Source organism: Nomascus leucogenys, chromosome 3, assembly GCF_006542625.1.
Source record: "Nomascus leucogenys isolate Asia chromosome 3, Asia_NLE_v1, whole genome shotgun sequence".
In the NCBI taxonomy this organism is placed as follows: Eukaryota; Metazoa; Chordata; class Mammalia; order Primates; family Hylobatidae; genus Nomascus; species Nomascus leucogenys.
Window position 1 is genome coordinate 84162519 of NC_044383.1, and position 16046 is coordinate 84178564.

Below are 16046 nucleotides of genomic sequence, written 5' to 3' on the forward strand. Positions count from 1 at the left end.
ATTTTGTTTTAAACTAATTGTGAGAAGGAAAATGCCTTCTAACTGCTATATATATACATATATATATATACATGCACACTTATATATGTTATATGTATATAACATAGTCACTTTTCAACCAAAATTACTTGTTCAGTCTCTTAGAAAATAAGGGAAGTGTCCAGGCATGGTGGCTCATGCCTGTAATCCCAGCACTTTTGGAGGCTGAGGTTTGTGGATCATTTGAGGTCAGGAGTTTGAGACCAGCCTGACCAACATGGTGAAACCCCATCTCTACTAAAAATACAAAAAAAGTTAGCCGGGCGTAGTGGTGCATCCCTGTAGTCCCAGCTACTCGGGAGGCTGAGGCAGGAGAATCTCTTGAACCTAGGAGGCAGAGGTCGCAGTGAGCTGAGATTGCACCACTGCACTCTAGCCTGGGCTACAGAGCAAGACTCTGTCTCAAAAAAAAAAAAAAAGCATTTTCGTAGACTTTTTTTTTTTAATTTTTTGACTTTAGGGAAAGTTTTAGGAGTCTAAAATTTGAATAGACATTTCTAAAAATGAATATTAGAATCACATTGAACACTTACAATAGAGCTAGAAAGCTAGAAGCCCCTGAATGATGAAGTGGAATGTCAGTATACCTGCCCGCTTTTGATTCTCTATCAAATACACGATATTGGGGGCAAAACAAAGATGGATATGATACACAGATGAAACCCAGGGAAAAGAAACTTTTCTAAAGAAATTATCCAAATGTTTGCTTTTCGTTTGACCTGAGTTGTACCTCTCAGTATCATATATGTAGGGACTTTGGTTAATCATGTTATTTCTATTTGCACAGGAACACAAAATCATTAGCAGTTTGTAAATGCTTTTGATGATAATTTCACATGGCTGCATGAGAAAAAATGGTAACATTCTGTCTTGGACTATGTGAATGCCTCTAATTTGTTATATGAAAAATTACAAACACCAATATCTTTTTTATTGGTTTATAATCATTAAAAACAGAGATAATAAATTAATGGAAGAGATATTTTTGGTGATCAGTGGAGCAGACATGAAGTAAATCTGGTTTTTGAAATTGTACTCTTTTGCTTGTTAAGTAAAATATTGAATGTCAGTTAGAAGGGTAATGTTGACATTTAGTATTTTACTTAACAAGCAAAGGCATATGATTTCAAGAACCAGGTTTACTTCACTTCTGCTGGAATGTTCCCAAACATTCCAGACTGTTCTGACATGAGGTCACCATCATGGTTAGTCAGCAGGGTGAGATGCTGGTGTCATGAGGGTAGACTAAGGTTTTATAATTCATTCAGAAAGACATTTGGATGACCAGGCTATACCACACCGGGTCTCTCCTCCCAGGCAAGAAGAATGAAGTTTCTTGTGCTTTTCTTACCTATCTGGTGCTCATTCTTGTATTTGTCCACTTAAAAATATTTATTTGCTCTCCCACTATGTGCCAGACCCTAAGCTGTATATGCAATAAAATGAGACTAAGACCCCTACCATTAAATAGCTTACAATATTTCAGAGGAGACAGTCATGGAAGCAGTTACAAAACAATAAATCAATTAGGGAATGCAATGAGAACACAATAAATCAAACAGAGAATGCTATAAGAAGAGGGCACACACATTACTTTCCTGAAGGTACTAGGGGTGGCTTCTCAGAGGATATAAAGTCTGGCATTTGACGGGAAGAGAAGTTGGGCAAAGCCAATCTTGACAGAGGAATGGCATGTTTAAAGGCACTGAGGTATTCAGGATACCAGGCAAAGGTGCACATGGAGGAAGGGTAGGAGATGAGACTGTCCAGATAGACGCCACTTCCCACATGCAAAGTTTTGGAGTTAGAATGTTATATTATAGGTAAAAATGTACATATATTCAAATTATATTAAAGTTACAATTCAAAGATGGGTAACACGTGAACAATATTCATTGAAACAGCTTGTTACTGTGCTGTCTCATAAAAGTCTTACAGGAGGCCAAAGTTTGCTTAACTGTATAAACATGAAGCAGGAAGTCTTTCATAAAATATTTTAAACTTGAGTGAAATATATGCAAATGCATCAATATAATTCAAAGAAGAAGGTTTTAAATGCTGGAGAATAAATTCAAACCACCAGCTAATATTGGAATACAGATATGAATCTCCTGGCTCAAAACCAAAGAGTGCTTAAAGGAGAAGGTGACAATTATATATTGAAGAAGAGAATTGCTTCAATAGGTATTTGACTGCATGGAAAAGGATAAGCAAAGATATTGGAGATATTTGGTAACTGAATAGTTTGGATGATCTCAGTGTGTATGGGGAAGTATTTGATTCTGGACTCTGGAGTCACATGGGCAATTTTCATGATATTTGAATGTGTCACCAAAGAAGATAGTTTTTTTAAAATGTATATATAGACAATGTGGAGACACTGAAAGTTTTTAAGGGAAGAATTGATTAGTTCAAATTTATAGAGTAGGAAGACAGCTGTGACAGCAATGTGTGAGGAAATTGTATGTAGGAGATACTGGAAGCAAGAGAATGTTAGAATATCGCAATAATCTCAGCAAGAAAAATGAAATGTTGAACATAAATTTTCCTGACATAAGCTGACTGAAATGCCAGCTACTAGATTAATAGAAAGGTTTAGTATGGCAAATATAAGTGTCTCTTTTCAGGTACTCTGTTTCCACCACAGAAAGTAGACATTAAAGCCATATGTGTATGGGTGCCCTGACAATAATTTGCTCAAAATTTTACTTTCAACCGATCTTCACTGCATCAATTTTTTTTAAAAAGCTATATGTCAAATGAATACTTTTCTCAGTGGTCCGGTGAGCTTGGGTTGTAGTTAGCAAAGTCTAAGGTCTAAGCTTATAGCACCTGACAATACAAAATACTTTTCTTATAAAGAATTTCTGCGATGATTTTTGCTTAAAATTTGTTTGACTTCACCTGTTTTCTCAGCCAGTACTGTGTCATTTTGTAGAAAGGACATTTAACCTAGTGGCCCACTGAGGCCTTCTGCCATGGACCTGCTGTGTGTACTTTGCTAAAATGGCTGGAGGGCTTAGACCTTGTCTAGGTCTGTTTGTCTGTCTTCACAGTGAAGGTGTTGAATGAAAACATCACTAAGCCTCATGTCAACCTTACAGTCTTGAAAATCTATGTTTATCTGGTAGAACAAAACAAAAGCAAAACGTAAATTCTGCATTAAGATATACAAGCAATCAAACAACTAGTCTAATCATTTTGACTGTCTTAAAGTATCTGAAAAAAGTTTATTAAGCTGGAAAGTTAATAACTATTGGGTTGCCACCTCCTCTGATGTTCTAAAACATTTTGTGTGTGTGTATAAATTTTAGTGTTCTAAATCCTTTGATCTCTCTATTATATGTTCTCAAGCTTCCCTCCAGTCCTAGAGCAACTTGCTGTTTGAGTTAAGAGCTGGGAGAGGTGATTAGGAGATAATATATAAACAATTAGAAGACAAGATGTCCCTGATGTTGCTATTATGAAGAAAACACACACACGTTTTTTTGAGAGGTTAGAAGACCCCTGTTCAGCAGCAAAGCTTTCGTATATAGGCTGTGTGTGTGAATGTTTGCTACAATGAGACTCTGCCTCTAGCCTGCTAAGTGATTAGGATAGTATAATGGTGGAAGTTCACTCATGTTTATTTATGACTGAATGATTTTATTGAGGATGGCATAGAAACCCCTTACGGCCGCATGCACTTTCCTACTGCCCCGTTGCCGCCAAATATGGGTTAAGGGCATTAGAAAAGAAATCCCACATGGAGCCGGACGTGGTGGCTCACGCCAGTAATCCCAGCACTTTGGGAGGCCCAGGCGGGCGGATCACGAGGTGAAGAGATCGAGATCATCCTGGCTAACACAGTGAAACCTCGTCTCTACTAAAAATACAAAAAATTAGCCAGGCGTGGTGGCGGGCGCCTGTAGTCCCACCTACTCAGAGGCTGAGCCAGGAGAATGGCGTGAACCTGGGAGGCAGAGCTTGCAGTGAGCCGAGATTGCGCCACTGCACTCCAGCCTCAGCGACAGTGCGAGACTCCGTCTCAAAAAATAGAATAAAATAAAATAAAATAAAATAAATAAAAGAAATCCCACATGCTATGTCTGTTTGGATTAACTTCACAAACAAAATACAGGGAATATAAAGAAATATGAATGAAGGAATTATAAACCAGGTATAAAGCTAAGAAACTTAATTTTTAACTGTGGCTCGGGTTATCTAAATGTGTACATACATATAATATGTATGATTATATATGTAAAATACATATATATCTACACAAAAATACTGAGGATTTGAGGCGTCTTAGCCTCTGTGTTACCAATTCTTCTAATGTTCTAAAACATTTTTATTTGTTATTATACTTTTATATATTTAAACGCACACATATATATGCTTATATATGTGCAGAAATGGAGTCCAGTTTCATTCATTCACAATGGTAATAATTTGGTCAGGAGGGGGCATTTGGTAGATTTATAGGACAAAGGGACATTTATGTTCTGAATTTTTTTTGTTTCCTTTGGTTTACCATGTTTTCAATTCACAAGTTGCTTGATCATTGCACAAATTGTTAGAATCTGATTTTATTAATAAAGCTCAATCTAATTGCCAGAAATTTAGGTTGTTGTATGCTACTTACTAGGCTTCTTATGTGGAACCAGTGCTAAAAAAACAATTACATATATACACCATAGTCCATATTTTAATAGGTCTTCACTGAGACCTACTATGAGCCCTAGAGGCCAGCTCAGTCACAATTTTTGAGCTGAAACTCCTTTTAAAGACACTGTACTTGTTTTTACTAAAGGATAATGATAAAAAATAAGCAATTTTCAAAGGTAAGTAAAAAATTCAAAAATAAGTTATTTCATTTCACAATATGTCCCTATTGGCTTTTTCTCCTTTTCTATACAAACCTTTTGTGCAGATTTTGTAAAAGTCTTTTTATTCTTCTGAATATCACATTTTTTCCATCTACATATTGACTAGTATTGTCTTAGCATTTTAGAAGTGAAAGAATTTTAAAGAAATGTATAATAAACCTGATCAGTAAAAAAACCTTTACGCAGATATCTAAAAGCTAATAATTTAATCATGTGATCTTATGTCACCCCAGTTTCTACATGTATAAACAAATACAGCAATATCTTTCAATTATTGTGTTTTAATATCATGAAAGATTCTCAGTCATACAGCTTAATACTTTAATATCTGATGATGCAAACTTAGCTTGTAAAGGATTTGTGCATCTTGCGACAAAGTTCAAATTACTAAATTACTTTGTGTATTTACAAATGACACATGATGGTACATTTACCTCTTTAGTGATGTTAGTTGATACATTAGTCAGATCTCTAGATTGTGAGAAAATTCTGAGGAAATATTGCCCGGGGTAAATTTTAATTTATGCAGGAAAAAATTAAATGTATGCTATTTTGCATAAAAGTGCAAGTGTGAGTAAATTATGTATGGTGAGTTCTCGTTGCTGAAAGCTTCTTGCAAATGAAGAATAGTTTCATTTGTGTCTTACTAATATACCAACGTTTGGTTAGTTACATTTACTCCTGTTTGCTACAGGTAAAATGGATGGAACATCAGACAGCTCATTACAGAGACAAGTAAGCTCCAGTTCCAAAGTTGGTTGACAGAACAAGTCATGGTAAGTATTGTAATTTTAGCACTACTGTACATCTGCAAGCTGTCTGTGGGTAAAATGCTTACTAAGCACTGCATTGGGGCTGTCAGAATGCTCATAGGTTGGTAATTAAATAAAGACAGTGCTATGGTTTTATGGAGCTAAGCCAATATTTGTGCACTCTAGAAATCTCTTCTAGAAAGCTTTTACTTTGGACTTTAAGTTTTGGAAGAAGTAGCGTTTATTTTTATTGAGTAAACTTTCATTAAAAGCACACTTTCTAGGGCCTTCACTGAAAAAATTCATTTCTGTTTTTCTGTGATAAGTCAATGCCCAATTCACCTAGCAAAGAAGTCAATTGTCAGCAGTGCTGGCCTTTGCAGTGTTAGTTTTCCCGCTCTCAAGTTGTATTGTCAATTACTATTTTTAAAACACTCAACAAAAAGATTTGAAAGTAAATAGAAAGACCTAAAATAGAGCTGCTGGAAAGAAATATATTTATTTGCCAGGTGTGGTGGCTCATGTCTGTAGTCCCAGCACTTTGGAAGGCTGAGGCAGGAGGATAGCTTGAGCCCAGGAGTTTGAGACCGACCTGGGCAACACAGGGAGACCTTGTTTCTATTAAAAAAAAGAAAAAAATTATCCAAGTGTGATGATGTGAGCCTGTGGTCCCAGCAACTTGGGAGGCTTGAAGTGGGAGAACTGCTTGATCCCAAGAGGGACTGCAGTGAGCCGCAATTGTGCCACTGCACTCCAGCCTGGAAGGCAGAACAAGACCCTGTCTCACACCCCCCCAAAAATGGTATTTATTTAATTCTTACCACTTTTTACTTTCCTTCTGGAATTTAGTGCCCTAGTTTAAATATTAATTGCTTGTTTACTTCAGTAGGAAATAAATAATTTTTCCTTTATACTTGTTATATATGTTCATTTTGATAGGCGTAGGGTCTGTCATATAAAAACATGCTATATAGCAGCACTAGAGCCTGCAAACTATGACCCAGAAATCAAAGGCCAAATTCTGCCTGCACTTGTTTTTTTAAAGAAGTTTTATTGGAATACAGCTCATTTATTCATAGTTGCTTTCCTGCCACAAAGGCAGAGGTTAATAGTTTGACAGATATTTGCCAAGTCTAAATTTTTTACCATCTGGCCCTTTACAGAAGAAATTTGTTGACCACTGGACTAGCACATGAAAACTTGTAAAGGAATACATTTTTTATTTGTTTTTATACTGTTTAATAACAAGAAAGAATACAAAAAGTATCATTTCAAATGAATTTTATTTTCTTTAACAGTGAGGAAAATTTGTTATTGCTTTACATTTTTAAAAAACTTTAATAATATCCTGTAGTAGGAGTTTGTGGTTGGATGCAAATCTGTGTACACCCTTAGGTGGATAGTTAGTAAGTTTGTGTGTCTTTAAAGGGAAATATTTTCTAACACATGCCGTGAGATTGGCATAAAAAGGAAACGGAGAATAGAGTTCAGTGAGTCAGTGAAGTGGCTTCTAACCATGCAGCTATTATATGCCTGAAAACTGCATGCATTGAGGTTAGTCTGCAAGCCCTTACCAGCTTGTTATTGGCAAGGTTTCCAAACCTCTAACTGTATTATGGCTGTGGATTCATTATCTATAGCAGACTATTCTCCATGACCGTCTCAAAGATAGTTCCTGGGCCAACTTATACTTTTTAATCTGTCACATTTACTTTCCAAAATAAAAGTAAAAGAAACTTGTTAGGAAATTAAAAGTGTATATGTGCTGTTATTTTTAAATTTTTTTTGGTGTCATTTAGTTGTGAAGTAGCTGTGTATGCACATTTATGGTTAAAAAAACTGGTAGGACTGTGAGGTAATATACTACTTTCCAAAGTATAGCTTTTCTATAAAGCATCTAGCAGAAGGATAATAGGTAATGATGCAATGGTTAACATTACCATTTTCAAAAATTGAAAAGGAATCATCACTTGGAGCCAGTTTGGCATTTTCCTATAAGACATCCTATTTAGAGCTCTGCATCTCTGCTATGCAGTTCTGTGAATTTGAATCCAACAGAGAAGATGTAGCTTTCATACAATTTTCTTCAGTTATAAGAACCATAATCGCTCCAATGGGATGCTGTAAGCCTGGGTCACTTAAATCATTTCTGAAGACAGCAGGTGCTCTTCAGGGACGTGCAAGATGAAGAAAGCACCTGTTGTTGATTGTGTCTCAGCATCACCCACATAGACTTAGTGCAGGTCGACGTGTTCAGGAACCAGTTATGGAGAAGGGTATGAAAATTTTGCACTAAGTAAATGAGCTGGAATCTAACAACGAAGAAAAATTTCCTGAAAAGTTAAGCAGTGTAGGTTCACAAAATATTTAGATACTCTCTCGAAGATAGTCCTAAGAATGTAACTGAATGGGACACAAGAATAAAGATATAAGTATTTACGTTGAAATCTACTTCTCTGAAATAATTACTCTCTTTTGAGTTAAACAAAACAAGGGGATTTTCTGATTCAATCCATTATAATGTTAACTTACGTCAAATCTTGGCAGGAAGTAATTCATTCTATCTGTCTTATCTGTTGTAAGATGTTGCAAGATATAACATTCCCAGTCTTCTGGATTCCAATGATATGTGGAAGAATTGTGAGGATATAGAGCAGAGGTCAAAATTTGTGACATTGGGACAAATATACCCTTCTAATATTTTATTGACTACAAATGTATTTTCATAAACTGGAAATTTTATTTAAAAATTTAGATTCCCAAATTACATTGAAAATCTGAAATATTTTGATGTTTGTTTTGTCTTTAAAATATTTTTTAAACATAAAAGTTGTACATGGTGTTGGTAAAAAAAAATTCAAATAGTACAGAAAACCATAAGGACATGTTCTTGATCCCAGTTTCATTTTCACATTTTATTAAGTATTCTTCCATAAATGTAGGTGAACATACATGTGAAATATACAATTGGATCATGATAACCATATTTTTCTATGCATAGATATTTTTCATTCCTTATTTTAACAATTCCCTTCGATTTTATTAATTTATATTACTTGAATTGCTTTATGCTTTTTTATTCCATTTTTATTGTCATTGCTTTAGTATTTTTAAATTAAATGATTTGATAAAACTTCCCTTTCTTCTCTCCTACTTGATTTTGTATTATACACATTTCAAATGCTGTCCCTATGGTCTTGACAGTGTGTTCTTGCAGTGGTAGAGGGCACTGGGCTTCACAGCACCAAGGGCAGGTTGGGGCTTTCCAACCACCTCTGCAAATACCATGCTACCTTCTTCTTGGATGATCTGTCATTTCTTTAAGTGGCCATCCAAAAGTTTTATTCTGGCATTTTTTCTGAAAACTCACAGGTAATAGTCATTTTTGGAGAAATAACGGTCCTTTTCTTGACAAAAGACTAAATACGTTAGCTAGATTGACATCATTTGAGCCCTTGTGACCACTTAGGGAGTGAAAGTGGAGAGCTAAGTCTAGCTAGAATTCAGGTCTTCTAACCTCTAGTCTGAATTTTTTTTTTTTTTTTTAACTGGTGTATTGAGTTCAAGGGATTTAGAAGCTGATTAAGCAGAAAGATGTGACCATGAGGTGGCAGTAGCACACAACAAGCATTACTTGGGTGGTGCTTTGGTGGTTTTGTATATGGGGGAGGTCCCTTATTGCAGGACGCCTTCCCAAAGGCAATAATTAGGGGGCCACCAAGCTAAAGGAGAGGGAGGCAAAAGGAACTCTTGGGAAGACAAGGTTTGGAGAAGGAGGCATCAGTCTAGAGGATGTTGCTCAGCAGCATGATGGAGAGACTCTGGGTGGGAAAGTTTTAAGGGCAGCAGAAGCTTGGGGTCTGTTACAGACCCAGGGTTCATCTTATCTATGGTTAGCAGATGTTAGGTGCAGTTTTGTGGGGTTGTGCAAAGCAGGCAGGCTCTAAATGGCCATAAATCTACTTATTTGGACTACATTTGCAACAAATGGATGTGTAAAAACGTGCATTTGTTGCCAGTGGGCTTTGGAGCTAGTGGTTCCACCCTGCTGTGAAGAAGTAAACATTGTAGGACCAATGTGCACAGACCATCTTATAACAACTAGGCCTCACTGGTTTTGTTTGTGTATGTGTGTTTTGTCATTATAACATACTCCAAGTCTAGAGAAAATATATACATAAATGCTTGTAGATACACGTATATACAAATATGCGTAGAAAATAGACACATATAATGAATAGCATGTACGTACCATCTAGATTTGTTAGACTTATAATTTTGTCGTAAATGCTCCAAGTTTTTTAAAGGACTACATTACTAGAGTTGAATTCCTCTATACCCCTTCCTAGAACGATTCTCTTCCCTGCCTTCTTCAGAGGCCTTCCCATGTGTGCTTAGATTTGTATCCTAAATATGTATCATTTTAAAAGGATGTATAAAATTGTTTTGGGATGATTTAAAACTCTATATAAATGATATCATACTGTACATAGCCTTCTGCACTCTGCTTACAGTTTTTGAATTGATTGAAATGTATTCAGTTGATACCTGTAGATCACATTTATTTACTGATGCTGCTAAATAATATTTTACTGTGTGAATATAAAATGATTTAAACAATTTCATATTAATGGCAATTTAGTTTCCAGCTTTTCATTTTTGCAAATGATGCTGTAGAGAACATTTCTGAACACGTCTTCTTATGCAAATGCTTCTACTTGGCTATTTCATTGAGAGATTCTGGAAGCAAATCAGCAAATAATTTCCAAATAACCTACTGGCACAGGTCTAGAGCTATACCAAAATTAGATATAATTCCTATTATTGATAAATTTATACCCTTAGTTTATAAGCTTTGTGTATACTTACAAATAAGAATTTTTCTACTATTTGGTAGTGTTTATCTCACCTGTCATTTTACTAAGTTTACATGTATTTCTAAGACAGATATGTCATTAATGTTATTGCTTGATTATTTTCTCCAATACTTGGTTTTGGTAATCCCCCAAGATGCAAAGCAGATGTGACTATCTGAATTATAGTTTTGTCTTTAGGAGAACATTGTGTTAAAAAGCTTCCCTGAATTCCTAGTGCTGTCACTTTCTCAGTTAATGATTTATTAAATACATCAGAGCAATTAGAAAAATGAGATTTTAAAAAAATGTTTTCCACTACAGCTCAAGTAATTTAAATCACTCTTCTAAGAGATGTATGTTGGGAGAAGTCATAAGTGGCAGGCACATGACATAGTAAGGATAATGATCAGTGTAAGCAGATAACTTCTAGTGGGAAATATATACATAGCTTTGGAATTGCATTCCAAATCACTTGTTTTTCCAGCATTTATTGTATGCAACAAACATAGAAAGTGGTTAGCTGAAACAGGTAGTTTGGAAATATTTTAACATTTTTATCTAAACAAATGACAGATTTTTTTAAATGAAAAATGCTAAGTATAATAAAAGTGTGTATTTATGCTCTCGGCAGCCAAATGTGCTTTTTAATGGAATTTAAATAAATGGAATTTTTATGACAAAAAAAGCAACAGTAAAAGCAGTGATTATGTTTTTCATAGTTCATTTGCCTTCTTTGCCCTGCAGACCTTGTGTGGAGGAAAATGAGATCCCGAGTGAAGTCTACAATGTCATTGACTCTGAAGAAGGACTGAGACCCATTGGTGTTTAATGACCCTTACTGGCCTATGCAATGGAAACTGGTATGATCTTCAGAAATAGATGGTTCTTTGGCAATGTTAAGAAATATTATTTTTGTCATGTTCTAATGCAGTAGACAGGCACTTTTATGCACTGCCTGCTTTTATCTATTGGTTTTGCAGAGAGAGACTTAGCAAACTTTTGATGAAATATTACTGCCATCTTATTAATGAACACTAATCCTTTTAATTTGATTACATCCTTAGGGTTTGATTTAATCTATAAAAGACACCAGTAAAAACCACAAGATATTTAAATTTGGTGTCTGTAAACAGACTCATTACATAGAAATGTTGTTGCCATTTAGGCTTGAAGTTTTTGTTCTTGCATAACTTAGAATATATTCTATATTACATTAATACTGAGAGAGCTTGTCTTTATGGATTAAGTGAATGTTAGAACATTGCCCAACAGATTTTTTTCATAATGCTTATTTTGTTGGACTTTTTAGTATCACATTGCCCTCCCATTTATATAAGACTGTAATAATGAAAAGGTTTGGGAAAAGCACCCTTAATTTTGAATGCAAATAAGTTTAAAAAAATGATGTACATACCATGGAAAATTTTAAAAGAAAACATTTAAAATGTGAAGATAACTTGGTGATAATATTGGAGGGAAATTACAACCTTATTACGTGCATACTTAGTTCTTCATAGGTCTGCAGATTATATTGTGTTGTAGAGGGTCCAACGTTGCAAAATGAGGAAAAGGTTAGCTGCATTTTATCATTTTAAGGGCCATGATGAGATAAAACATGCAAAGCTGTTGTGCTGGCTCTTTTTATGTTGATCATTGGCAGTTACCAAGCTGACTATCTGACATGAGCTGAAAACCGATGTTGAAAAAATGTCCAGTTCCATTTTCTATAGCTTCAATTCATCTTTAAAAAAATGAAGTGGTTTAGAACACGTGTCACGCTCTCCTGGGCCAGCCAGCCTCCCTTCCTCTCCTTGTATGTAATATCTTTTTTTACCCTTTCTAGCAAGTACTTTCAAAAAAACTCTGTACATTTTAACATAAAAAATAAATAATGTTGAGCCATTTTGGAAAAAAAAAATACTTATTCGGCTAAATTTAACATTTCAAACAAATAAAAAATTCAAGCAGAAAATAATTGAGGACTGCTTCAATTTCCTGGAGGTGATATAATCAGTAACAAGTTAGTGAACTAGAGTTAATCAGAATTATGAAAGTCAAAGAGAAAAGGAGCGATATTAAGAACAAGGACTGAGGAAAGGTAACTAGATAAGGAAGAAGGGCATGAAATAAGAAAAGAAAAAAAACACCTTTCTTTTTTTCTTTACCTGAAGAAACAGCAAAAATTAAGATGAGTACTTGAAGATTACATAAATGACACATTGTAATTTGTCACCTCAGAAGGAATACTTTCTTGTATTGACAATAAAATGTCAAGTCCCTCTATATTGAGGTCAAGAATTTCAGGAGACACAATAGGGAAAGGAGATGGAGGGCAAGTAATACAGGAAAGAAGAGAAGAATTGAGTAGCAAGCAGTCAATAAAGTGACAGGGATTAGAAATGGAGACAAGTCTTAGAGACCATTAAGCAGTAGATCCTCTTAAAAGCAGCATAGAAGAGACCATGAAAGGAAAAAGCAGAAAGAAGAAGTTGTGTGATGACCCTATATCATTTTCTAGGGCAAGAGTTGATAAACCTTTCCTGTAAAAGTTCAGATAGTATATATTCAGGGTTTGTGGGCCACATAATTGCCTGTGGCATATTCTTTTGCTTCTTTATTTCAGATTTTTTAAAATGTAAAAACCATTTTCTCACTTAGGGCCATGTGAAAGCAGGTTATAGGCTGGATTGTACTCACTGGCCATAGTTTACTGACACCAGTAGGGAGTGGGAGCTATGGAGAAAGGAGTCAGGGAGGAAGCAACCATTCAGTTGCAGGCCTTCAAGTGCTGTGCTGAGTTATACCCACATTACACTAGTACAATTCAGAGATGAAAGGTCTGGATTATTATTATTTCCAGGTAGCACCATTCTTGAGGCATATCTACCATTATGGAAAAGATTCCTTTTAGTACCCAGGCAAGGCATTATACAGAAATGCAAAGAATGGGCTGCACTTTACAACTGGATGTTGTATCTAAAACATATTAATAACAGCAGACCTAAGCTGTGTTGCAGAATCCATCCTCTCACCAGAATACCAACTTTATTTCAATGAAAGACTGAGTGGTTCAGGGTGTTGTGCTGCCTTAACAGGGAAATTTGAGGCCTTATTCTGATGAGCACCCCTTAAGCACTCTCCTTCAGTTACTAGTTTCTCTCTCTGCTCTTCACAGCCAACCTTCCTGAAATGGTCTTTCTTATCTTCATTTTTGTGCTCATCTACTCCTCAGCCAACACTTGCGGCAATCTGGTTTTGTGATGCCCTTCCGCATATCTCTGCCATCCTGTCCACCCCCACACACTCTACTTAATCTCTCAATGCAACAGAGACTTTTCAGTTCTTGTGTTACTTGAATCATCAGTTATGAACTTGTAACTACTCAGATAAAACCTTTGATAATTAAAATCAGATTTCTAATATTCATTCATTCATAATATTCCTTTGTTGACATTGCTAGTTTCAATTCTGGCTGTTTTTGTTCTAGACTGCAAACTAAATACAACAAACCCCATAACAATGCAAATGGCCATGATTCCTCTCTCAAAGCTCTTTGATTGTGCCTCCCTAGCATTCCTTCCTGACTAATTCCATCTTGTATTCCAAAATTGACTCTGGCACTAAATCCTAAGAGGAGATTTTTTTTTTAACTTGCTACCAAAGTGAATTAGGCCACTTTTCCTCTGCACTCCCATGACACAGTTGTGCCCTCGCTGCCATTTGAATGAGTAAACACATGAATTAATCAATGGGTTAATGCTTAGCAATTTGTAGGAGCTCTCAACTTGAGAATAATATGCTTAAGGACAGGGATTATGCCTTACTCCTAGTCCCGCTTGCAAACCATGCCAAGAAACCTGGCATTTTAAAATACCATATTAGTATTTGTTTAATGAGAAAATTTTAGAATGCATGTATAAATGTGGCTACTCAATTTTTCTTCACTTTTCTATTCTAAAGTCCAAAAATCTGTTTAGTCCTTACTTGCTACAAACCTGTATTCTAATTAATATTGTTCTCACTTGGAAAATAAGCTCCCATCTCTTTACCAATAATTTTAAGGGCAAAAAATAAAAATAAAAATAAAAGGATTATGTAATAAGAAGTGCCAGATAGAATAACTTGAGTAGGATGAGGCTTATTCTTTCACATCAGTAGAAGAGTTTGTCCACAGCCAGTATGAAGTCTCACAGATCAAGACCAGAGGCTCTTTCTGCCATCTCTTCCACATGGCTCACCACCTATTCTGCACACCACCTGGTGGGAGGAGGCAAAAAGAAAGGAGATGTATAGATGCTCATTCCCTTGCAGACACAGCCAGAAAGTTGTACATATGTGCTCAGATTAAATGTGAAGGTTATCTTTCTAGAAGAAGGAAGAATAGCTATAAGGAGACAACAGTCTCTTCCAAACACTAATTTAAAACCAAAATATTTTAAGCAAAATGTAAAAAATTATCTGAATTTTCTAATTAGTGTTTGAGATATAGTATAAACAAAAGAAAAATACTATTATAAAATAAAGGGATTTATGAAGCTGCAGAACAAATTTTGAGATTTCAGTCTTTTATGAACATAATTAAAACAATTGTTCAATAAAGTAGGAAACTCATCTTATTTGCCATTATTTGTCAAAATTTACCACAGTAAATGCTAGAGACTCAATGTCCTTAAGTTTGCACAGAGTATTATTTATACAGGCTAATTTCATCATTTCTATAAAATATCAGAAATGAAGGCGTCTAAAACTATAAAATTATTTTTCTATCTGATTCCACCATTATTATTGTTTTCAATGAAAAATAATTTTATTATTATAAAACTACCTGCAGATGGCCATGGTATTCTTTTGTTAAACACTTGCAGAATTCTGATAATGTAAGGTAATATTTATTACATTTTTGTCCTTGTATATTTTTCAGAGCATATTTCTTGAGAAATTCTAATAAGACTTTTAAATATCATTGTAGTTCTAAAGACATGTATACAAATTTAATGCGCTTCTGCCTAAAATTATGCTAAAAAGTAGATCTTTGAGAATAATCTGAAAAAAATTTTGACTTAATGTTGTATTTTCTGAAGTACAATATTCTAATGACAAAGATTTTTAAGACCTTGTACTAGATTTTTGTGAACACAGCAAGGTATTACATCATGATGTCCAGAGTAAGTGGCCTAGGAGAAGAAGTAAAAGCTGGAAAAGAGATGACTTTTTATTAGATTAGGTAGGCAGAAATAATAGAACCAATTTTAACAGATGCTCAAAGCTCCAAAGATGTGAATGAGAAAAGTTACAGGAATATAGATTTTTAAGAAAGTGTATTTTCTGCTTTAATTTTTGATTCAGAAATTAATTTTGTCAAAAAGCAGTGTTGAATCTGCACATGCTTTATTTTCCTGTAAAACAATAGGGCCGAGTTGACAATGTAAATCTCGTAGAAGGTATCAGGACCCTTCCAGTCTTGGAGATCATGTTTGTGAGCCAGGACTGTGTGGACTCTCACAGCAGAGACCACGGGGCCAGGGTAG

General features: G+C 35.2%; 1 long non-coding RNA gene across 1 annotated transcript in view; it reads left to right on the forward strand.

Moving 5' to 3' along the window:
* Positions 1-5615: 5615 nt before the first annotated feature.
* The window catches only part of LOC115832368, a 30335-nt gene continuing 19904 nt past the window's right edge, over positions 5616-16046 (forward strand). The window contains exons 1-2 of the long non-coding RNA XR_004027853.1: positions 5616-5686; positions 11263-11378. This is a non-coding gene — a long non-coding RNA (uncharacterized LOC115832368). The remainder of the gene's footprint in view (positions 5687-11262; positions 11379-16046) is intronic.